Consider the following 25,924-nt stretch of genomic DNA (forward strand, 5'->3'; position numbering starts at 1 on the left):
CAATTCATATTTTATTTGTATTACTATAATGTATTTATTATAATATAAACAAATATTTTATTAACGGTAAGGATATACAATAATAATTTAATATTATTATTTTAATAATTCGATTTGCTTGTTCGAATTTTTATTTGTTTGCTTTGGCTGCTTATTATTTCTCTCATATGTATTAAATACAATATATAATTTTAATATTTGCATTATTTCGATTTGCTTGTTCGAAATTTTATTTGATCTATATTAGATCTCATATACATTTTGGCAATTCATATTTTATTTGTATTATTATAATGTATTTATTATAATATAAACAAATATTTTATTAACGGTAAGGATATACAATAATAATTTAATATTATTATTTTAATAATTCGATTTGCTTGTTCGAATTTTTATTTGTTTGCTTTGGCTGCTTATTAATTTCTCTCATATGTATTAAATACAATATATAATTTTAATATTTGCATTATTTCGATTTGCTTGTTCGAAATTTCATTTGATCTATAATAGATCTCATATACATTTTGGCAATTCATATTTTATTTGTAATACTATAATGTATTTATTATAATATAAACAAATATTTTATTAACGGTAAGGATATTAAAACATTAATGATCCTTCCGCAGGTTCACCTACGGAAACCTTGTTACGACTTTTACTTCCTCTAAATAATCAAGTTCGGTCAACTTTTGCGAAACAACCGTAACACGCAAGGCGTCACAGTGATCACGTCCGGAGACCTCACTAAATAATTCAATCGGTAGTAGCGACGGGCGGTGTGTACAAAGGGCAGGGACGTAATCAATGCGAGTTAATGACTCACACTTACTGGGAATTCCAAGTTCATGTGAACAGTTTCAGTTCACAATCCCAAGCATGAAAGTGGTTCAGCGGTTTACCCGGACCTCTCGGTCTAGGAAATACACGTTGATACTTTCATTGTAGCGCGCGTGCAGCCCAGGACATCTAAGGGCATCACAGACCTGTTATTGCTCAATCTCATTATTGCTAGACGCAATTTGTCCATTTAAGAAGCTAGTGTCCTTATAATGGGACAAACCAACAGGTACGGCTCCACTTATATAAACACATTCAAACACAATAAACATTTTACTGCCACCATGAATGAAGGCTATATAAGCTTCAACACCATAATCCTGAAGATATCTATTTAATATATTTGAGTCTCGTTCGTTATCGGAATTAACCAGACAAATCACTCCACGAACTAAGAACGGCCATGCACCACCACCCATAGATTCGAGAAAGAGCTATCAATCTGTCTTACACACTTATGTTCGGACCTGGTAAGTTTTCCCGTGTTGAGTCAAATTAAGCCGCAGGCTCCACTCCTGGTGGTGCCCTTCCGTCAATTCCTTTAAGTTTCAGCTTTGCAACCATACTTCCCCCGGAGCCCAAAAGCTTTGGTTTCCCGGGAAGCGACTGAGAGAGCCATAAAAGTAGCTACACCCAATTGCTAGCTGGCATCGTTTATGGTTAGAACTAGGGCGGTATCTGATCGCCTTCGAACCTCTAACTTTCGTTCTTGATTAATGAAAACATCTTTGGCAAATGCTTTCGCTTAAGTTAGTCTTACGACGGTCCAAGAATTTCACCTCTCGCGTCGTAATACTAATGCCCCCAAACTGCTTCTATTAATCATTACCTCTTGATCTGAAAACCAATGAAAGCAGAACAGAGGTCTTATTTCATTATCCCATGCACAGAATATTCAGGCATTTGAAGCCTGCTTTAAGCACTCTAATTTGTTCAAAGTAATTGTACCGGCCCACAATAACACTCGTTTAAGAGCACTAATGCAGGTTTTTAAATAGGAGGAACATATGAAAAAATACAAGTATCTAAGCACATGTAAGAACTCCACCGGTAATACGCTTACATACATAAAGGTATAGTACTAACCACAATTGTAAGTTGTACTACCCGTATGAAGCACAAGTTCAACTACGAACGTTTTAACCGCAACAACTTTAATATACGCTATTGGAGCTGGAATTACCGCGGCTGCTGGCACCAGACTTGCCCTCCAATTGGTCCTTGTTAAAGGATTTAAAGTGTACTCATTCCAATTACAGGGCCTCGGATATGAGTCCTGTATTGTTATTTTTCGTCACTACCTCCCCGAGCTGGGAGTGGGTAATTTACGCGCCTGCTGCCTTCCTTAGATGTGGTAGCCGTTTCTCAGGCTCCCTCTCCGGAATCGAACCCTGATTCCCCGTTACCCGTTGCAACCATGGTAGTCCTAGATACTACCATCAAAAGTTGATAGGGCAGACATTTGAAAGATCTGTCGTCGGTACAAGACCATACGATCTGCATGTTATCTAGAGTTCAACCAATATAACGATCTTGCGATCGCTTGGTTTTAGCCTAATAAAAGCACATGTTCCATAAGGTTCATGTTTTAATTGCATGTATTAGCTCTAGAATTACCACAGTTATCCAAGTAACTGTTAACGATCTAAGGAACCATAACTGATATAATGAGCCTTTTGCGGTTTCACTTTTAATTCGTGTGTACTTAGACATGCATGGCTTAATCTTTGAGACAAGCATATAACTACTGGCAGGATCAACCAGAATAATGTTTTTATTCATATTTCATTCATATTTTTTGAATAGAAATTAGCAATATATATGTTGTTATAGATTTTATTTCTATCGAATACGGCCATTTTTATATAGCATTCGTATACGTTTGTTTTCCAATTTATACTTGTTTCGCCACTAATAATAACAAGTTTTTATTGATGTCAAAAAGAATCATATTCTTTATAAACACAATATTTATTTTTCATATATTTTCTTTATATATGCACATTTCATTCTAAAATATCATTTTTGTTCGACATACATAATATATTGTATCCACACATGTACAATTTTTGTTTAACCAATATAAGATATTGAGTTAATCATTTGTATTTTGACGATAAATTTAAAATTTATCTATATATATCCATATAAGTCTCTGGTAATATATAAAATAGAACCGAGTGTATATATATAATTATTACTACTATATTTATTTCTTAAATAATATATACTTATATATTATTTATATATATACTCTTTATTATATATTATATAATTTCTTAAATAACTCTCTTAATAGCTATTTTTTATTATCAACAATATAAGTTGATATTAATATTGAAAATGTATTCATAATTACATTTTTATATTTCTTTGGTAGACTTTTATGTACTATTATTATTTAATAATACACATATAATATAAATCATGTTAGCCTACCTCCTAAAATTAACGATAAAATTCGGAAACAATTTGTTATTCTATGTACAATAGAAACTTGGCCTTTGTTTCAACGTTATTATCTTTGGGCTTAAAATATTAACCGCGGAGCCAAGTCTCGTATTCAAATAAATGAATAAAGAAACAAATTTGACGGATAATATCTTCTCTACTGACATATGTCAATAGCAGACGGCCGGCCCATTGACCATCCTATAGTAGTTTTTGGACACGCTGTCTCCCATTCGGGTATATTCAATTTACTTTGCCACTCACCCATATAGTGTTCTCTTATATAATAAGACAACGCACTTTTATATTCATTATATGGATATATTGCCTTCCTCATATTTGCCACACCACCTATAGTAGTTTTTGGACACGCTGTCTCCCATTCGGGTATATTCAATTTACTTTGCCACTCACCCATATAGTGTTCTCTTATATAATAAGAAAACGCACTTTTATTTTCATTATATGGATATATTGCCTTCCTCATATTTGCCACACCACCTATAGTAGTTTTTGGACACGCTGTCTCCCATTCGGGTATATTCAATTTACTTTGCCACTCACCCATATAGTGTTCTCTTATATAATAAGAAAACGCACTTTTATTTTCATTATATGGATATATTGCCTTCCTCATATTTGCCACACCACCTATAGTAGTTTTTGGACACGCTGTCTCCCATTCGGGTATATTCAATTCTCTTTGCCACTCACCCTTATAGTATTCTCTTATTTAATAAGAATACTAAAATACTTCTCATATTATAGATGTAATCTATTAACTTCTCAATATCCATACGGTTTATGTATGGTATTGACAAAATCCTATGCATTTGCATAAGATTTATTTTGCCACAATTTATAGTACTAGTGCCGCCCTCACTAGGTATAAATATCTCATTTCGCTAGTAGTGTATGGGCAAATTCTACTAGCTATTCTCATAAATATGTCACTTATATGCCATATCTATACAATTCATGCACTTTTATATGTATATTTGCTATATTATACATTATTATGCCTTATAGGTATTATACCTATAAGCCACATCCATACGATTGCTTAATATAAATATATGTATAATTTTTTATACATATTTTTTTTTATTTATGTATGGTTTTTTATTCATATCCATATACTGTATTCACTTTTATATGGATATGATTGGCGTTTTATATAGTATTGACAAAATCATAAGTTTGACCAATACGAGGAGAGGTCCGCCAACGACCACCTCCCTATAGGTGTTTTTGGACACGCTGTCTCCCATTCGACTGCTTACTATACTAGGGGCTACCCGCTCCGTATGATATTCTCTCATATAACAAGAGAATGCAAGAAATATTCGTATTTTATGAATATAATCCATTTATTTTTCAATATCCATACGTTTTACTTAGTTTTTTGTACGGTATTGACAAAATCCTATGCATTTGCATAAGATTTATTTTGCCACAATTTATAGTACTAGTGCCGCCCTCACTAGGTATAAATATCTCATTTCGCTAGTAGTGTATGGGGAAATTCTACTAGCTATTCTCATAAATATGTCACTTATATGCCATATCTATACAATTCATGCACTTTATGTATATTTGCTATATTATACATTATTATGCCTTATAGGTATTATACCTATAAGCCACATCCATACGATTGCTTAATATAAATATATGTATAATTTTTTATACATATTTTTTTTTTATTTATGTATGGTTTTTTATTCATATCCATATACTGTATTCAATTTTATATGGATATGATTGGCGTTTTATATAGTATTGACAAAATCATAAGTTTGACCAATACGAGGAGAGGTCCGCCAACGACCACCTCCCTATAGGTGTTTTTGGACACGCTGTCTCCCATTCGACTGCTTACTATACTAGGGGCTACCCGCTCCGTATGATATTCTCTCATATAACAAGAGAATGCAAGAAATATTCGTATTTTATGAATATAATCCATTTATTTTTCAATATCCATACGTTTTACTTAGTTTTTTGTACGGTATTGACAAAATCCTATGCATTTGCATAAGATTTATTTTGCCACAATTTATAGTACTAGTGCCGCCCTCACTAGGTATAAATATCTCATTTCGCTAGTAGTGTATGGGCAAATTCTACTAGCTATTCTCATAAATATGTCACTTATATGCCATATCTATACAATTCATGCACTTTTATATGTATATTTGCTATATTATACATTATTATGCCTTATAGGTATTATACCTATAAGCCACATCCATACGATTGCTTAATATAAATATATGTATAATTTTTTATACATATTTTTTTTTTATTTATGTATGGTTTTTTATTCATATCCATATACTGTATTCAATTTTATATGGATATGATTGGCGTTTTATATAGTATTGACAAAATCATAAGTTTGACCAATACGAGGAGAGGTCCGCCAACGACCACCTCCCTATAGGTGTTTTTGGACACGCTGTCTCCCATTCGACTGCTTACTATACTAGGGGCTACCCGCTCCGTATGATATTCTCTCATATAACAAGAGAATGCAAGAAATATTCGTTTTTTATGAATATAATCCATTTATTTTTCAATATCCATACGTTTTACTTAGTTTTTTGTACGGTATTGACAAAATCCTATGCATTTGCATAAGATTTATTTTGCCACAATTTATAGTACTAGTGCCGCCCTCACTAGGTATAAATATCTCATTTCGCTAGTAGTGTATGGGCAAATTCTACTAGCTATTCTCATAAATATGTCACTTATATGCCATATCTATACAATTCATGCACTTTTATATGTATATTTGCTATATTATACATTATTATGCCTTATAGGTATTATACCTATAAGCCACATCCATACGATTGCTTAATATAAATATATGTATAATTTTTTATACATATTTTTTTTTATTTATGTATGGTTTTTTATTCATATCCATATACTGTATTCACTTTTATATGGATATGATTGGCGTTTTATATAGTATTGACAAAATCATAAGTTTGACCAATACGAGGAGAGGTCCGCCAACGACCACCTCCCTATAGGTGTTTTTGGACACGCTGTCTCCCATTCGACTGCTTACTATACTAGGGGCTACCCGCTCCGTATGATATTCTCTCATATAACAAGAGAATGCAAGAAATATTCGTATTTTATGAATATAATCCATTTATTTTTCAATATCCATACGTTTTACTTAGTTTTTTGTACGGTATTGACAAAATCCTATGCATTTGCATAAGATTTATTTTGCCACAATTTATAGTACTAGTGCCGCCCTCACTAGGTATAAATATCTCATTTCGCTAGTAGTGTATGGGCAAATTCTACTAGCTATTCTCATAAATATGTCACTTATATGCCATATCTATACAATTCATGCACTTTTATATGTATATTTGCTATATTATACATTATTATGCCTTATAGGTATTATACCTATAAGCCACATCCATACGATTGCTTAATATAAATATATGTATAATTTTTTATACATATTTTTTTTTATTTATGTATGGTTTTTTATTCATATCCATATACTGTATTCACTTTTATATGGATATGATTGGCGTTTTATATAGTATTGACAAAATCATAAGTTTGACCAATACGAGGAGAGGTCCGCCAACGACCACCTCCCTATAGGTGTTTTTGGACACGCTGTCTCCCATTCGACTGCTTACTATACTAGGGGCTGCCCGCTCCGTATGATATTCTCTCGTATAACAAGAGAATGCAAGAAATATTCGTATTTTATGAATATAATCCATTTATTTTTCAATATCCATACGTTTTACTTAGTTTTTTGTACGGTATTGACAAAATCCTATGCATTTGCATAAGATTTATTTTGCCACAATTTATAGTACTAGTGCCGCCCTCACTAGGTATAAATATCTCATTTCGCTAGTAGTGTATGGGCAAATTCTACTAGCTATTCTCATAAATGCCTTCTTTATGCCATATCTATACAATTTATGCACTTTTATATGTATATTTGCTAATATTATACATTATTATGCCTTATAGGTATTATACCTATAAGCCATATACATACGATTTCATTTTTTTATTTATATATGGTTTTGTATTTATAACCATATACCGTATTTACTTTTATAAGGATATGATTGGCGTTTTATATAGTATTGACAAAATTATAAGTTTGACAAACACTTTTTTAAGTCTTTTAGTTAAAATTGTCATTTTTAATTGACTATCTAAACACTAGATATATTTGCACATGGAGCAAAGAGTATAAAAATTGGTCGCGTCACTAATAATATCGCGATACATTTTTACTACCATCAAAATACCACATACGTTTATATGTCCTCTTTATTTAATTTGGTTTCTAAACCTCAGGAATAGTTTTAATTATATGTGCGCTCTAAGTTGAATGAATTTCTTGAATCTCTTTACTTGAATTTCTAAGACTTAAAAATATTTATAATATTTATATTTTGAATAAACATTCATATAAACATGGAGAAAAAAACGTTCGCGTCACTAACAGTATGTGACGATAAAATTTTGCTAACATTAAAAGGAACATATTTTTATATGTCAACTCTTAGTTGAATTGGTCTATTGCTTAAGATTCTAGACCTTAGGAATATTTTTATATTATATGTTTGCCAATCTTCGCGTCACTAAAAAGATGACGATTCATATTGTTATTATTAGATGGTCGAGTTGTACTTATATTGATATGTTAATCAAATTGGTCTCTTACTTGAAAATCTAGACCTTAGGAATATTTTTATATTATATGTTTGCCAATCTTCGCGTCACTAATAAGATGACGATTCATATTGTTATTATTAGATGGTCGAGTTGTACTTATATTGATATGTTAATCAAATTGGTCTCTTACTTGAAAATCTAGACCTTAGGAATATTTGTATATTATATGTTTGCCAATCTTCGCGTCAGTAATAAGATGACGATTCATATTGTTATTATTAGATGGTCGAGTTGTACTTATATTGATATGTTAATCAAATTGGTCTCTTACTTGAAAATCTAGACCTTAGGAATATTTTTATATTATATGTTTGCCAATCTTCGCGTCACTAATAAGATGACGATTCATATTGTTATTATTAGATGGTCGAGTTGTACTTATATTGATATGTTAATCAAATTGGTCTCTTACTTGAAAATCTAGACCTTAGGAATATTTTTATATTATATGTTTGCCAATCTTCGCGTCACTAATAAGATGACGATTCATATTGTTATTATTAGATGGTCGAGTTGTACTTATATTGATATGTTAATCAAATTGGTCTCTTACTTGAAAATCTAGACCTTAGGAATATTTTTATATTATATGTTTGCCAATCTTCGCGTCACTAATAAGATGACGATTCATATTGTTATTATTAGATGGTCGAGTTGTACTTATATTGATATGTTAATCAAATTGGTCTCTTACTTGAAAATCTAGACCTTAGGAATATTTTTATATTATATGTTTGCCAATCTTCGCGTCACTAATAAGATGACGATTCATATTGTTATTATTAGATGGTCGAGTTGTACTTATATTGATATGTTAATCAAATTGGTCTCTTACTTGAAAATCTAGACCTTAGGAATATTTTTATATTATATGTTTGCCAATCTTCGCGTCACTAATAAGATGACGATTCATATTATTATTAGATGGTCGAGTTGTACTTATATTGATATGTTAATCAAATTGGTCTCTTACTTGAAAATCTAGACCTTAGGAATATTTTTATATTATATGTTTGCCAATCTTCGCGTCACTAATAAGATGACGATTCATATTGTTATTATTAGATGGTCGAGTTGTACTTATATTGATATGTTAATCAAATTGGTCTCTTACTTGAAAATCTAGACCTTAGGAATATTTTTATATTATATGTTTGCCAATCTTCGCGTCACTAATAAGATGACGATTCATATTGTTATTATTAGATGGTCGAGTTGTACTTATATTGATATGTTAATCAAATTGGTCTCTTACTTGAAAATCTAGACCTTAGGAATGTAATATATAAAGGATTAAAAATTCGCCACAAAGCCAAGCAAACAATCAATGCATACAAATAGATTGTTGGTTGAACTTTATATAAGAAGTTCAACACAACAAATAAATTATGCAATTTTATTATCGAATCATCAAGCAAAGGATAAGCTTCAGTGGATCGCAGTATGGCAGCTGCTCAACCACTTACAACACCTTGCCTGTTACAAAAGTCGTTTACAATTGATTCTAGGCTTTGTCATTGTATTAAATAATGCTTTTATATGTAACTAGCGCGGCATCAGGTGATCAAAGATCCTCCCAATTTACTATGTTACAAATTACATTGGCATCACATCCATTGTCGTTTAAAAAGTAAATTATAAACTTTAAATGGTTTAGAAGCCATACAATGCAAATTGCCCCTTATTTATCATTGCAGTCCAGCACGGATACGACCTTAGAGGCGTTCAGGCATAATCCAACGGACGTAGCGTCATACCACTGTTCGCTCGAACAAGTATTGTGCCATTGGTCCGTACCTGCGGTTCCTCTCGTACTACGCAGGAATGCTGTCGCAACAACGTTTTGTCATTAGTAGGGTAAAACTAACCTGTCTCACGACGGTCTAAACCCAGCTCACGTTCCCTTGCATGGGTGAACAATCCAACGCTTGGTGAATTTTGCTTCACAATGATAGGAAGAGCCGACATCGAAGGATCAAAAAGCGACGTCGCTATGAACGCTTGGCCGCCACAAGCCAGTTATCCCTATGGTAACTTTTCTGACACCTCTTGTTAAAAACTCTTTAAACCAAAAGGATCGATAGGCCGAGCTTTTGCTGTCCCTGTGTGTACTGAACACCGAGATCAAGTCAGCATTTGCCCTTTTGCTCTATGTGTGGTTTCTGTCCGCACTGAGCTGGCCTTGGGACACCTCCGTTATTATTTGAGAGATGTACCGCCCCAGTCAAACTCCCTACCTGGCAATGTCCTTGAATTGGATCATACCTGAGTAATTGGAGTTATACCAAATTTTCAAATCAAAAATACATAAATGCACCGTTTTATTAAAGAATTTGTTTGCGATTATATAACAAACTCGTGATACTTTGATCAAGAAGCTTGCATCAAAACCCAATACCATAAGATATAATAAATATATCCGTATAATGGCTAGGAAATGATACACGTTCCATTTAATCAAGTAAGTAAGGAAACAATAAGAGTAGTGGTATTTCATTGGCGATACCAAACCGAGGTCTAATATCTCCCACTTATTCTACACCTCTTATGTCTCCTTACACTGCCAGATTAGAGTCAAGCTCAAAAGGGTCTTCTTTCCCCGCTAATTATTCCAAGCCCGTTCCCTTGGCTGTGGTTTCGCTAGATAGTAGATAGGGACAGGTGTGTCTCGGATCCCTCCGAACTTATTTAACGTGACGTGTTCCGCACTGAAGGGATTACAGCCACGGCATTCTAATATACCCACAAGGGAGTATATAATGCAAGGGTCTGGGTAAGCGCCAAACCAACGCCCTGGACTAGAAGCTATAGCTATGTACATAGCAACCACCCCAGTAGCAATTTAAGTACTTGCTTGTCGGGCAAGCACTCCCCCTTGCATAGGGGCGAGATCTATCTAAAATCTCTACTGTTCTTTGGGTCGCAGCACCCGAGTTGTATTAACGCAACATCCACGTCGAGCCCGGGGACTCTACCCGCGATATAGGTGTCAACCACAGCCACCACGAAACTCCCACTAGGGGGCCGACCTCAATGAGTAGCCTTGGAGAACCACTCAACCCGTGGCACCGAAATTTCAGGCTCGGTGGGCCTCACCCCTTCAGCTCCGACAAGCTCGGATGGGGCAACCATGTCATATTAGTCGCCTCCTACGACAAGCAATGACAAGCTGTGGCAGTATTCTTCGCCGTTGCCACACGGCAAGGGGGTTTTGGGACTATTGTCCCGGCGCCTGCGGTTCATCCCTCGTCGCTTCCATCCTACGCCTCGAGAAGGCAGCATCAGCAAAAGCTCCTAGGAGACGCATCCGTTCTGGGGTCTCGACTACTCCTGCGACGTTCCATCGTTCTTGGACTCGAACAATGCCAAGGGCATCCAAGTCACGCAAATCGCTATAGAGGCGGCACTCACATAGTACGTGAAGCCAGTCCTCACTCTCCTCTCCACATGAGCATGCGGTTGTGGTGCTGAGGGTTCTACCATGGAGGAAAGCGTTGAACGACCCGTGTCCTGTCAGCAAGAATCCGGCTCTTAAGGTGAAGACAAAGTCCTTCCTCTTGTAGACGAACGCTGCCTCTGGGAAAAACTGGCGAGTCACAAAACCGTGAGCCGCTTGGTCCCATCTGAGTTGCCACTCATTTAGCAGACATTCGTCTAGCAGAGCCATCTTGGATTTCCAGTCCAACACAGACAAGTCCTGTCCATAGAGCCAGTCGCTCTCGTCCAGGGGAACGTGCTTTCTGAGCTTAAACTTCACTGCCATCCTGTGAGCATCTAAATCCATTGGAGGAGCACCAGCAAGCACCTGCAGTGCCACCGTGGACACTGTGCGGCATACCGGTAGGCATCCTAATAGGATGGTCCTCTGGCACGAGGTGAGGAGTCTTAAGGACTTGCCCTTGCTCGCCGCCTTGTACCAGACCGAGGCACCGAAGAGTGCACAGGGGACCATGAGTCCGCTGTATATCGTCCTCTTAGCACGGGAGCTGAGCCCCCAATCGACTCGGAGCACCCGTGCTAGCCCTCCGGCAACTCCAGCCAGCCGATCTCTGAGAGCAGAGATATGCGGGAGAAAGCTCATCCGCTCGCCGACTAAGATGCCAAGGTACCGGCATTTGGTGACGTATGGCAGGCTTGCTCCAGCAAACCGTACGGTCGGTCTCCTAGTGTCTGAAAGATTCCCTTTCAGCAACATGATTGCCGTCTTGCTGGTTGACACACTCACTCCAACCTCAGCTCCCCAGGCTCCCACGATGTCCATCAACTGCTCGCCCTTTCGCTCCAGATCGGCACGGGAATTCCCATCGACGAAAAGTAGCAAGTCATCTGCAAACGCGCTCAGAGCACAATGTGGCTCCAGGCGCTGAAGCAGCACATCCATCAGTAGGTTCCAAATAAATGGACCACTGACGGACCCTTGCGGGCAGCCCCGTGTAACCGACACTGTGGCCGCTTCGTAACTGCTGATGATACTGGCACTTCGACCGGAGAAATAACTTTTCCACAAGTCTATCTCTCGACAGCCGACGTCGATAAGCCGATCCAGCACCGCGTTCCACTCAACATTGTCGAAGGCACCCTTGAAATCAACAAAGATTCCCAGCACCCTCCTCTCGCGGCTGGTGGAAACGGTGTTTTTAGCGTGCATCCACGCATCCTCAACGCAGCGTCCAGGCCGAAATCCAAATTGCCATCTGCAGCCATCCGGTAGCACATCCTTTAGTCGATTCACCATGATCCCTTCCAGCACCTTTCCGAACACTGGCAAAAGGCATATGCCACGATAAGAGGCAGGATCGCTCCTGTCCTTATCTGGCCCCTTTACCAGCGGTATCACTCTCGGGTGTTTCCACTCGGCAGGAAAATATCCTTCCGAGAGGCATCGAGAGTACAACTTCGTCAGGTGCTGAGGGATAGCACGCCATACCTCCTTGACGATCCCACCCGTGATGCCGTCCATTCCCGGCGATCGCCGGCTTCTCAGCTTCGCGACGCTGGTTGCCACCTCGAAGGCTTCGAGGGTCGGTGGAGCAGCAGGAGTTATACCCTCACGCACTGTGGATTCCGCAACAGGGAAGAAGTTGCGGAGGAGTATATCTGCGCAGTCGTGCCATGTCGTAAGTAGCGCGCCGTTCGACCTAAGACATCCAAGATCGGTTGTCTTTTTCCGGCCTCGGCATATTCGGTAGGCGTGCCCCCATGGATCATCCTTGTGCCGTCCCACGAAGTCCCGCCAGTTTTGTTCCTTTGTCATCAGGATAAGCTTCTTATACTGGCCTGAGGCAAGCCTTAATCCAGCGGCAAGTCGCTCAACATCGCCGGTGCCACTCCGACGAGCTGCCTGCAGCCTGCGCCTCAGTCTCCTGACCTCTTGGCGCTTGGTACTCAGTTCAGGATTCCACCATATTACGTTTCCCCTTGCTGCAGGTATCCTGCGCCCTATTACCCTGTCGCACACTTCGTGTACGATGGAGCGAAGGGCTGACACATGATCATCCAACGGCGATTCCTCCAGTTCCTCGAGACATTCAGCTACATCCCTTAGTTCTACTCTGAATCTTCGCCAACTTGCATTGGAGAGCCTCCATTGCGGTACCGGAGCTAGGCTCTCAACGGTACTGCTTGGATCTGGAGTAACCTCAACAGTGATGATGTTGTGGTCACTCAGCTCCCAGAAGTCAACTCTCCATTCGTATGTTGCCCACACACGCGCTGCTTCGTTGGTGAAGGTCACGTCGATATCACTTCTGGAGCGGTGATTATCGAACGTGAACACCTGGCTGGCCGTATTAAGCACACAGACACCGCTTGCGATGATCCACTCGTCCATGTGCTGTCCCCGTTCGCGATTCAGACGGTCTCCAGAGTTAGCTGGAGTTTTGCTGAACCACATCGGGGAAACCGCATTCGCATCAAGTCCGAGGATTGTCGGTGTCCTGCTGGCTAGCAGCAGAACCGTATCCAGGTAGTCAGTGTAGGGCTGCAGGGCAGCTGAGTACTGGCAGTATACGGAGGACAGAAAAATGGTGCCGTATTTTCCTGTGACACTCACGCACACTCCATAATCCGTCGTCAATGTCTCGATGGGCATGCAGATGGCAGACGGGTCGTCCACGATGATGGCAGCTTTCTTCCTTTTGTCAGCGAAGATTCTCATGCCTCCAGGGAGTCCAGTGAGACGCTTGCCTGCGTCCACATAGGGCTCCTGAATGAGTGCGAACAGGTGGCCAGCATCTCTCATCCGCTTTGCAAGCTCGATGACAGCGCAACGGCCTCGACCACAATTCGCTTGGATGAAGCTGAACATGTTAATGTCTAGCTTGCACCCTGGCTAGCACAGCGCTATATATCGGGCATCCACCCGAGAGCATATAGTGCCCCGAGGGTAGCCCTTTATGGCGGCAGTTACGGCAGTCCACCGCATTTTTGCACTTCGCCGCGACGTGGTCGTTCTGTCCGCACTGGCGGCAGACCTGGTTTTCTCTAGCGTACCGACACTCGCTGACTTTGTGGTCAAAACCAAGGCATCGGTGGCACGCATAGGTGCGCACTTGAGAGCGGCAGCGGTAAGAGAACCACTTGATATACACCCTCCCGCTTTCGAGAACGGCCAACGCCTGATCATCTACTTCCAGCGTCACGTTTATAGTGGCGCTGTTAGCTGCTGACCAGGGCTTGGTCGCCAGGACTACCGCCTTCTGGAACTCCTTCAGCGACATCTCCTCGAAGTTTTTCTCTTTTAACTCCATCATGAACTCATCCGGCGTCACAGTGGTGTCCACATCCTGTACCGTCACCCTGGGTTTTGCGGCAGTGTTTTTGGACACCTTAAGGCCCACCTCAGCGAATTTTGCGGAGGCAACGATTTTCGACATCTCCGCCTGCGATGGCGTGCGAATAATCGCGCCGCCCCGCTTCAACTCTCGCACCTCATGCACTCTGACGCCCAAAGCAGGCGCTACCTCTTTGCGGACCTTGTCCGCAATTTGCCTCCCTGATAAGGCCGGATCATCACATGCAACGACTGCCGACCAGGTCTCCCGGATTTTCCGCGGTGCGGCTACAGGGGCATAGGGGGCGACAGGGGCAGCAGGTGAGGCGATAAGGTGCGCGCCTCTAGCAGCGGCGGCTGCGTATGAGACGGCCGAGGCAACCGGTGTCTGCTTCTTAAGGCGGTCCTCAAGCACTCCAATCCGTATAAGGAGGGCTGCAACAACCTCCTCGTAGCGGTTGGCTACGGACTGTACCTTCACATTTGTGGCCGGGTTGGCATAGGAGACCATGAACATCCTACCGATCTCCGATCGGATGTCCCCCATCTCGGCAGCGACGGCACCATTACCTCTCCACTCCCTATCCGAGAAGGATTTTAGAGGACTGGCTGGTGCAACGAAGGTCTTCTCGTGTTCAGCAGAGGATGCAGCAGCGGCGGGGGCTGCGGGAGCGGCAGGGGCTGCGGCAAGGGCAGCGACAGGCGCAGCGGCAGCGGCAGCAGCAGGGGCAGCGGCAGCGGCAGGGGCTGTCGCAGTGTCAGCGGCAGTTGCATCCAGTGCCATCAACTTGCACCTAGAGGCGTCCCTCAGCGGCGCTTTATTGCGCTTACCTCTGGGTCGTCCTCTGCCCCCACTGCTTCCCCTACTACTAGCACTCTCACTGCCAGAATCTCCAACATCCATTTTGGGTGGCGCCATCCGCCGGTTATCGGCAGTTCCAACCCAAAAGCTTTTCCACCAAGGACTTACCCCTTTATTATCAGCTGGTCGGAAAGCTCTATCAGCTGATCAGCTGATAAAAGTTTAGCGATGACACAAACCGCACAGCTGTTTTAGGCAAAATGTGCCTAAATAAGCCTAACTCCTCTCTCAAGAGAGCGCCTCTCTCGTGACACACGTGGCGCAATGGAAAATTTCCAATGGGAAAAACCCAATTTCACCCGGTTTCACCACTTTTACACAGGGAAAACACGCGCACTGGGTTCGCAGGCACAAAACACGAATTTTCGTGCTGTTTCTAGCTTCGTATCTGGTCTCTATCAGTCAATATTGGCTACACTCGCGGAGCGTACGGAAAACACGTCTGTTCGCACGAGCAATCTAACACCGACTGAGTAGATAGGGACAGGTGTGTCTCGGATCCCTCCGAACTTATTTAACGTGACGTGTTCCGCACTGAAGGGATTACAGCCACGGCATTCTAATATACCCACAAGGGAGTATATAATGCAAGGGTCTGGGTTAAGCGCCAAACCAACGCCCTGGACTAGAAGCTATAGCTATGTACATAGCAACCACCCCAGTAGCAATTTAAGTACTTGCTTGTCGGGCAAGCACTCCCCCTTGCATAGGGGCGAGATCTATCTAAAATCTCTACTGTTCTTTGGGTCGCAGCACCCGAGTTGTATTAACGCAACATCCACGTCGAGCCCGGGGACTCTACCCGCGATATAGGTGTCAACCACAGCCACCACGAAACTCCCACTAGGGGGCCGACCTCAATGAGTAGCCTTGGAGAACCACTCAACCCGTGGCACCGAAATTTCAGGCTCGGTGGGCCTCACCCCTTCAGCTCCGACAAGCTCGGATGGGGCAACCATGTCATATTAGTCGCCTCCTACGACAAGCAATGACAAGCTGTGGCAGTATTCTTCGCCGTTGCCACACGGCAAGGGGGTTTTGGGACTATTGTCCCGGCGCCTGCGGTTCATCCCTCGTCGCTTCCATCCTACGCCTCGAGAAGGCAGCATCAGCAAAAGCTCCTAGGAGACGCATCCGTTCTGGGGTCTCGACTACTCCTGCGACGTTCCATCGTTCTTGGACTCGAACAATGCCAAGGGCATCCAAGTCACGCAAATCGCTATAGAGGCGGCACTCACATAGTACGTGAAGCCAGTCCTCACTCTCCTCTCCACATGAGCATGCGGTTGTGGTGCTGAGGGTTCTACCATGGAGGAAAGCGTTGAACGACCCGTGTCCTGTCAGCAAGAATCCGGCTCTTAAGGTGAAGACAAAGTCCTTCCTCTTGTAGACGAACGCTGCCTCTGGGAAAAACTGGCGAGTCACAAAACCGTGAGCCGCTTGGTCCCATCTGAGTTGCCACTCATTTAGCAGACATTCGTCTAGCAGAGCCATCTTGGATTTCCAGTCCAACACAGACAAGTCCTGTCCATAGAGCCAGTCGCTCTCGTCCAGGGGAACGTGCTTTCTGAGCTTAAACTTCACTGCCATCCTGTGAGCATCTAAATCCATTGGAGGAGCACCAGCAAGCACCTGCAGTGCCACCGTGGACACTGTGCGGCATACCGGTAGGCATCCTAATAGGATGGTCCTCTGGCACGAGGTGAGGAGTCTTAAGGACTTGCCCTTGCTCGCCGCCTTGTACCAGACCGAGGCACCGAAGAGTGCACAGGGGACCATGAGTCCGCTGTATATCGTCCTCTTAGCACGGGAGCTGAGCCCCCAATCGACTCGGAGCACCCGTGCTAGCCCTCCGGCAACTCCAGCCAGCCGATCTCTGAGAGCAGAGATATGCGGGAGAAAGCTCATCCGCTCGCCGACTAAGATGCCAAGGTACCGGCATTTGGTGACGTATGGCAGGCTTGCTCCAGCAAACCGTACGGTCGGTCTCCTAGTGTCTGAAAGATTCCCTTTCAGCAACATGATTGCCGTCTTGCTGGTTGACACACTCACTCCAACCTCAGCTCCCCAGGCTCCCACGATGTCCATCAACTGCTCGCCCTTTCGCTCCAGATCGGCACGGGAATTCCCATCGACGAAAAGTAGCAAGTCATCTGCAAACGCGCTCAGAGCACAATGTGGCTCCAGGCGCTGAAGCAGCACATCCATCAGTAGGTTCCAAATAAATGGACCACTGACGGACCCTTGCGGGCAGCCCCGTGTAACCGACACTGTGGCCGCTTCGTAACTGCTGATGATACTGGCACTTCGACCGGAGAAATAACTTTTCCACAAGTCTATCTCTCGACAGCCGACGTCGATAAGCCGATCCAGCACCGCGTTCCACTCAACATTGTCGAAGGCACCCTTGAAATCAACAAAGATTCCCAGCACCCTCCTCTCGCGGCTGGTGGAAACGGTGTTTTTAGCGTGCATCCACGCATCCTCAACGCAGCGTCCAGGCCGAAATCCAAATTGCCATCTGCAGCCATCCGGTAGCACATCCTTTAGTCGATTCACCATGATCCCTTCCAGCACCTTTCCGAACACTGGCAAAAGGCATATGCCACGATAAGAGGCAGGATCGCTCCTGTCCTTATCTGGCCCCTTTACCAGCGGTATCACTCTCGGGTGTTTCCACTCGGCAGGAAAATATCCTTCCGAGAGGCATCGAGAGTACAACTTCGTCAGGTGCTGAGGGATAGCACGCCATACCTCCTTGACGATCCCACCCGTGATGCCGTCCATTCCCGGCGATCGCCGGCTTCTCAGCTTCGCGACGCTGGTTGCCACCTCGAAGGCTTCGAGGGTCGGTGGAGCAGCAGGAGTTATACCCTCACGCACTGTGGATTCCGCAACAGGGAAGAAGTTGCGGAGGAGTATATCTGCGCAGTCGTGCCATGTCGTAAGTAGCGCGCCGTTCGACCTAAGACATCCAAGATCGGTTGTCTTTTTCCGGCCTCGGCATATTCGGTAGGCGTGCCCCCATGGATCATCCTTGTGCCGTCCCACGAAGTCCCGCCAGTTTTGTTCCTTTGTCATCAGGATAAGCTTCTTATACTGGCCTGAGGCAAGCCTTAATCCAGCGGCAAGTCGCTCAACATCGCCGGTGCCACTCCGACGAGCTGCCTGCAGCCTGCGCCTCAGTCTCCTGACCTCTTGGCGCTTGGTACTCAGTTCAGGATTCCACCATATTACGTTTCCCCTTGCTGCAGGTATCCTGCGCCCTATTACCCTGTCGCACACTTCGTGTACGATGGAGCGAAGGGCTGACACATGATCATCCAACGGCGATTCCTCCAGTTCCTCGAGACATTCAGCTACATCCCTTAGTTCTACTCTGAATCTTCGCCAACTTGCATTGGAGAGCCTCCATTGCGGTACCGGAGCTAGGCTCTCAACGGTACTGCTTGGATCTGGAGTAACCTCAACAGTGATGATGTTGTGGTCACTCAGCTCCCAGAAGTCAACTCTCCATTCGTATGTTGCCCACACACGCGCTGCTTCGTTGGTGAAGGTCACGTCGATATCACTTCTGGAGCGGTGATTATCGAACGTGAACACCTGGCTGGCCGTATTAAGCACACAGACACCGCTTGCGATGATCCACTCGTCCATGTGCTGTCCCCGTTCGCGATTCAGACGGTCTCCAGAGTTAGCTGGAGTTTTGCTGAACCACATCGGGGAAACCGCATTCGCATCAAGTCCGAGGATTGTCGGTGTCCTGCTGGCTAGCAGCAGAACCGTATCCAGGTAGTCAGTGTAGGGCTGCAGGGCAGCTGAGTACTGGCAGTATACGGAGGACAGAAAAATGGTGCCGTATTTTCCTGTGACACTCACGCACACTCCATAATCCGTCGTCAATGTCTCGATGGGCATGCAGATGGCAGACGGGTCGTCCACGATGATGGCAGCTTTCTTCCTTTTGTCAGCGAAGATTCTCATGCCTCCAGGGAGTCCAGTGAGACGCTTGCCTGCGTCCACATAGGGCTCCTGAATGAGTGCGAACAGGTGGCCAGCATCTCTCATCCGCTTTGCAAGCTCGATGACAGCGCAACGGCCTCGACCACAATTCGCTTGGATGAAGCTGAACATGTTAATGTCTAGCTTGCACCCTGGCTAGCACAGCGCTATATATCGGGCATCCACCCGAGAGCATATAGTGCCCCGAGGGTAGCCCTTTATGGCGGCAGTTACGGCAGTCCACCGCATTTTTGCACTTCGCCGCGACGTGGTCGTTCTGTCCGCACTGGCGGCAGACCTGGTTTTCTCTAGCGTACCGACACTCGCTGACTTTGTGGTCAAAACCAAGGCATCGGTGGCACGCATAGGTGCGCACTTGAGAGCGGCAGCGGTAAGAGAACCACTTGATATACACCCTCCCGCTTTCGAGAACGGCCAACGCCTGATCATCTACTTCCAGCGTCACGTTTATAGTGGCGCTGTTAGCTGCTGACCAGGGCTTGGTCGCCAGGACTACCGCCTTCTGGAACTCCTTCAGCGACATCTCCTCGAAGTTTTTCTCTTTTAACTCCATCATGAACTCATCCGGCGTCACAGTGGTGTCCACATCCTGTACCGTCACCCTGGGTTTTGCGGCAGTGTTTTTGGACACCTTAAGGCCCACCTCAGCGAATTTTGCGGAGGCAACGATTTTCGACATCTCCGCCTGCGATGGCGTGCGAATAATCGCGCCGCCCCGCTTCAACTCTCGCACCTCATGCACTCTGACGCCCAAAGCAGGCGCTACCTCTTTGCGGACCTTGTCCGCAATTTGCCTCCCTGATAAGGCCGGATCATCACATGCAACGACTGCCGACCAGGTCTCCCGGATTTTCCGCGGTGCGGCTACAGGGGCATAGGGGGCGACAGGGGCAGCAGGTGAGGCGATAAGGTGCGCGCCTCTAGCAGCGGCGGCTGCGTATGAGACGGCCGAGGCAACCGGTGTCTGCTTCTTAAGGCGGTCCTCAAGCACTCCAATCCGTATAAGGAGGGCTGCAACAACCTCCTCGTAGCGGTTGGCTACGGACTGTACCTTCACATTTGTGGCCGGGTTGGCATAGGAGACCATGAACATCCTACCGATCTCCGATCGGATGTCCCCCATCTCGGCAGCGACGGCACCATTACCTCTCCACTCCCTATCCGAGAAGGATTTTAGAGGACTGGCTGGTGCAACGAAGGTCTTCTCGTGTTCAGCAGAGGATGCAGCAGCGGCGGGGGCTGCGGGAGCGGCAGGGGCTGCGGCAAGGGCAGCGACAGGCGCAGCGGCAGCGGCAGCAGCAGGGGCAGCGGCAGCGGCAGCGGCAGGGGCTGTCGCAGTGTCAGCGGCAGTTGCATCCAGTGCCATCAACTTGCACCTAGAGGCGTCCCTCAGCGGCGCTTTATTGCGCTTACCTCTGGGTCGTCCTCTGCCCCCACTGCTTCCCCTACTACTAGCACTCTCACTGCCAGAATCTCCAACATCCATTTTGGGTGGCGCCATCCGCCGGTTATCGGCAGTTCCAACCCAAAAGCTTTTCCACCAAGGACTTACCCCTTTATTATCAGCTGGTCGGAAAGCTCTATCAGCTGATCAGCTGATAAAAGTTTAGCGATGACACAAACCGCACAGCTGTTTTAGGCAAAATGTGCCTAAATAAGCCTAACTCCTCTCTCAAGAGAGCGCCTCTCTCGTGACACACGTGGCGCAATGGAAAATTTCCAATGGGAAAAACCCAATTTCACCCGGTTTCACCACTTTTACACAGGGAAAACACGCGCACTGGGTTCGCAGGCACAAAACACGAATTTTCGTGCTGTTTCTAGCTTCGTATCTGGTCTCTATCAGTCAATATTGGCTACACTCGCGGAGCGTACGGAAAACACGTCTGTTCGCACGAGCAATCTAACACCGACTGAGTAGATAGGGACAGTAGGAATCTCGTTAATCCATTCATGCGCGTCACTAATTAGATGACGAGGCATTTGGCTACCTTAAGAGAGTCATAGTTACTCCCGCCGTTGACCCGCGCTTACTTGAATTTCTTCACTTTGACATTCAGAGCACTGGGCAGAAATCACATTGTGTCAACACCCGCTAGGGCCATCACAATGCTTTGTTTTAATTAGACAGTCGGATTCCCCAAGTCCGTGCCAGTTCTGAATTGATTGTTAATTGATAATCGTTATAATTAATAAGAACTAATTGGTTTAACCCAATTAGTATTCTTAAAAATTTTAGCAAGAAAGTTCCACAATTGGCTACGTAACTAAACTATCCGGGGAACAAGTAACTAACATAAATGCTAGAAACTCTATTTACCCAGAACGAGCACATAAACCATGTTATTGTTTCCCAATCAAGCCCGACTATCTCAATCTTCAGAGCCAATCCTTATCCCGAAGTTACGGATCTAATTTGCCGACTTCCCTTACCTACATTATTCTATCGACTAGAGACTCTTCACCTTGGAGACCAGCTGCGGATATTGGTACGGCCTGTTGAGAAGTTTGCGTGTCCCCACCATAAATTTTCAAGGTCCGAGGAGAAAATATCGACACAACAGTATATGTCATGCTCTTCTAGCCCATCTACCATATCTCTCTGCGAAAGACTTCCATGGTAGTACGGCTATAAAACAGAAAAGAAAACTCTTCCGATATCTCTCGACGGCTTCTTTATGGTCGTTCCTGTTGCCAGGATGAGCACGAGGCCCATATTTAATAACAAACGGATACTCAACAGGTTACGGAATTGGAACCGTATTCCCTTTCGTTCAAAATTATTCAAGTATATTAATTTAGCTAGATTTTATATAATATATATATTTGTTTGGCATTTGTATTTTACTTGAAAATTTTCGGCTTTCGCCTTGAACTTAGGACCGACTAACTCGTGATCAACCACTGTTCACACGAAACCCTTCTCCACTTCAGTCCTCCAAGGTCTCATTCGATTATTTGCTACTACCACCAAGATCTGTACCAATGGCAGCTCCATGCAGGCTTACGCCAAACACTTCTACGCATACCATTGTACCTTCCTACTCACTAAAGTTTCAAAATTTATATTACAAGTAATATAAATCATCTACTTTAGCGGTAATGTATAGGTATACAACTTAAGCGCCATCCATTTTAAGGGCTAGTTGCTTCGGCAGGTGAGTTGTTACACACTCCTTAGCGGATTTCGACTTCCATGATCACCGTCCTGCTGTTTTAAGCAACCAACGCCTTTCATGGTATCTGCATGAGTTGTTAATTTGGGCACCGTAACATTACGTTTGGTTCATCCCACAGCGCCAGTTCTGCTTACCAAAAGTGGCCCACTGGGCACATTATATCATAACCTTGAACTTCATATCAAGAAAGTTAAGGTTCTTACCCATTTAAAGTTTGAGAATAGGTTAAGATCGTTTCGACCCTAAGGCCTCTAATCATTCGCTTTACCAGATAAGATTATTTTATATAATATTAAAATGCACCAGCTATCCTGAGGGAAACTTCGGAAGGAACCAGCTACTAGATGGTTCGATTGGTCTTTCGCCCCTATACTCAATTCTGACAATCGATTTGCACGTCAGAACTGTTTCGGTCTTCCATCAGGGTTTCCCCTGACTTCAACCTGATCAAGTATAGTTCACCATCTTTCGGGTCACAGCATATATGCTCAAGGTACGTTCCAGTTAGAGGCATAAATAATATAAATATCATTATACATAACTATATAGAACGCCCCGGGATTGTGTTAATTAGCTATAAATAGTTAAAAAACTAATCCCATTATTAGTCAAGTTAATTACGCTATTAGGTTTATATCCCAATAACTTGCACATATGTTAGACTCCTTGGTCCGTGTTTCAAGACGGGTCCCGAAGGTATCCTGAATCTTTCGCATTGTTAATCCTACAAGTGCATATAATAAACACAAAAATCAATGATAATTATGCCATTATATAATTCCGAAAAATTAACGCACTGTATTCATATAAATCTATCAGCACTTTATCAAATTAATAACATTTATTCTGTGTTAAAATGCAAGCAAATTAATTTGAATAAATTATAAGTTATATTTTATGATAAATTTGGTATGCTAATAGATTACAATGTCCTTATATGGAAAAAATGCACACTATTATCATAATATTGTTTAAATATTACAATTCTAATGATGAATTTTCCATAACGGATATTCAGGTTCATCGGGCTTAACCTCTAAGCAGTTTCACGTACTGTTTAACTCTCTATTCAGAGTTCTTTTCAACTTTCCCTCACGGTACTTGTTTACTATCGGTCTCATGGTTATATTTAGTTTTAGATGGAGTTTACCACCCACTTAGTGCTGCACTATCAAGCAACACGACTCTTTGGAAACATCATCTAGTAATCATTAACGTTATACGGGCCTGGCACCCTCTATGGGTAAATGGCCTCATTTAAGAAGGACTTAAATCGTTAATTTCTCATACTAGAATATTGACGCTCCATACACTGCATCTCACATTTGCCATATAGACAAAGTGACTTAGTGCTGAACTGATTTCTTTTCGCTCGCCGCTACTAAGAAAATCCTTGTTAGTTTCTTTTCCTCCCCTAATTAATATGCTTAAATTCAGGGGGTAGTCCCATATGAGTTGAGGTTGTGTATAACTTTTATATGCAATTAATTCTTTATATATAATGATAAAACATTTTATTAAATTCGTTATATTAATAATATCTGTATATAAATGGCATTTGTTTGATTTAACGAATCAACGAAGAACAATAATATTGTCAACGGTTTTCTATTTTCTAATCATTAATAAGAGACAATTCTAGATAAATTTTTATGCTAGACATTTCTCAGTATCATTTGATTGAAAAAGAAAATATTTCTCTTCGTTTTTCACATTCAAATTATTTACTAATGTGAGATAATGTTTTTCATATATTTTTTAATATTATGAATAAAATAATTAAATTATTATTATCCAATAATATACCATATGCTTATAAAATTTCATTATAAAATTTGTATAAGCAACTTAATTAGCATAGTCTTACAACCCTCAACCATATGTAGTCCAAGCAGCACTATAAAATTAATTAAAGTACATAACAGCATGGACTGCGATATGCGTTCAAAATGTCGATGTTCATGTGTCCTGCAGTTCACACGATGACGCACAGTTTGCTGCGTTCTTCATCGACCCATGAGCCGAGTGATCCACCGCTTAGAGTTTTATAAATTGGTTTCTTAATTTTGTCAAATATGTTTTTATTGAAAGAAATTAAAAATACACCATTTTACTGGCATATATCAATTCCTTCAATAAATTTATTTTTATACCTAAAACGAATGCTGCGAAATGTCTTAGTTTTATATAACCAATATATATCAAAGTATTTCTTTTTAAATTGCATTTATTGTAAATAAATATATATATATATATATTAATACTTTTTTAGCGATATAAATTGAAATTTATATAAAACATTAACCTGTATAAAACCAGGTACAACATTGTACATTTTAGGTTGTTGCATTATCCAATGTATGCGCATAACTGAGATGAACAATACATATCGCAACGCGTGTATATTATGGTCCATATACACACAGTATTTTAATTGTGTTTATATACAATAATAATTTAATATTATTATTTTAATAATTCGATTTGCTTGTTCGAATTTTTATTTGTTTGTTTTGGCTGCTTATTATTTCTCTCATATGTATTAAATACAATATATAATTTTAATATTTGCATTATTTCGATTTGCTTGTTCGAAATTTCATTTGATCTATATTAGATCATATACATTTTGGCAATTCATATTTTATTTGTATTACTATAATGTATTTATTATAATATAAACAAATATTTTATTAACGGTAAGGATATACAATAATAATTTAATATTATTATTTTAATAATTCGATTTGCTTGTTCGAATTTTTATTTGTTTGCTTTGGCTGCTTATTATTTCTCTCATATGCATTAAATACAATATATAATTTTAATATTTGCATTATTTCGATTTGCTTGTTCGAAATTTTATTTGATCTATATTAGATCTCATTATACATTTTGGCAATTCATATTTTATTTGTATTATTATAATGTATTTATTATAATATAAACAAATATTTTATTAACGGTAAGGATATACAATAATAATTTAATATTATTATTTTAATAATTCGATTTGCTTGTTCGAATTTTTATTTGTTTGCTTTG

General features: G+C 42.0%; 2 non-coding genes and 1 pseudogene across 2 annotated transcripts; all 3 read right to left on the bottom strand.

Annotated features, from left to right (window-relative positions):
* Positions 1–615: 615 nt before the first annotated feature.
* Positions 616–2,610, bottom strand: LOC127011893 (small subunit ribosomal RNA). Its single transcript, XR_007765351.1, has one exon. It is a non-coding gene; the product is annotated as a small subunit ribosomal RNA (ribosomal RNA).
* An 18,950-nt stretch (positions 2,611–21,560) lies between these two features.
* On the bottom strand, positions 21,561–24,343 carry LOC127012000 (large subunit ribosomal RNA; annotated as a pseudogene).
* A 402-nt stretch (positions 24,344–24,745) lies between these two features.
* Positions 24,746–24,924, bottom strand: LOC127012020 (5.8S ribosomal RNA). The gene has a single exon (XR_007765443.1). It is a non-coding gene; the product is annotated as a 5.8S ribosomal RNA (ribosomal RNA).
* Between the last annotated feature and the right edge of the window lie 1,000 nt (positions 24,925–25,924).

The sequence above is a fragment of the Drosophila biarmipes genome, unplaced genomic scaffold, assembly GCF_025231255.1.
Source record: "Drosophila biarmipes strain raj3 unplaced genomic scaffold, RU_DBia_V1.1 ptg000016l, whole genome shotgun sequence".
In the NCBI taxonomy this organism is placed as follows: domain Eukaryota; kingdom Metazoa; phylum Arthropoda; class Insecta; order Diptera; family Drosophilidae; genus Drosophila; species Drosophila biarmipes.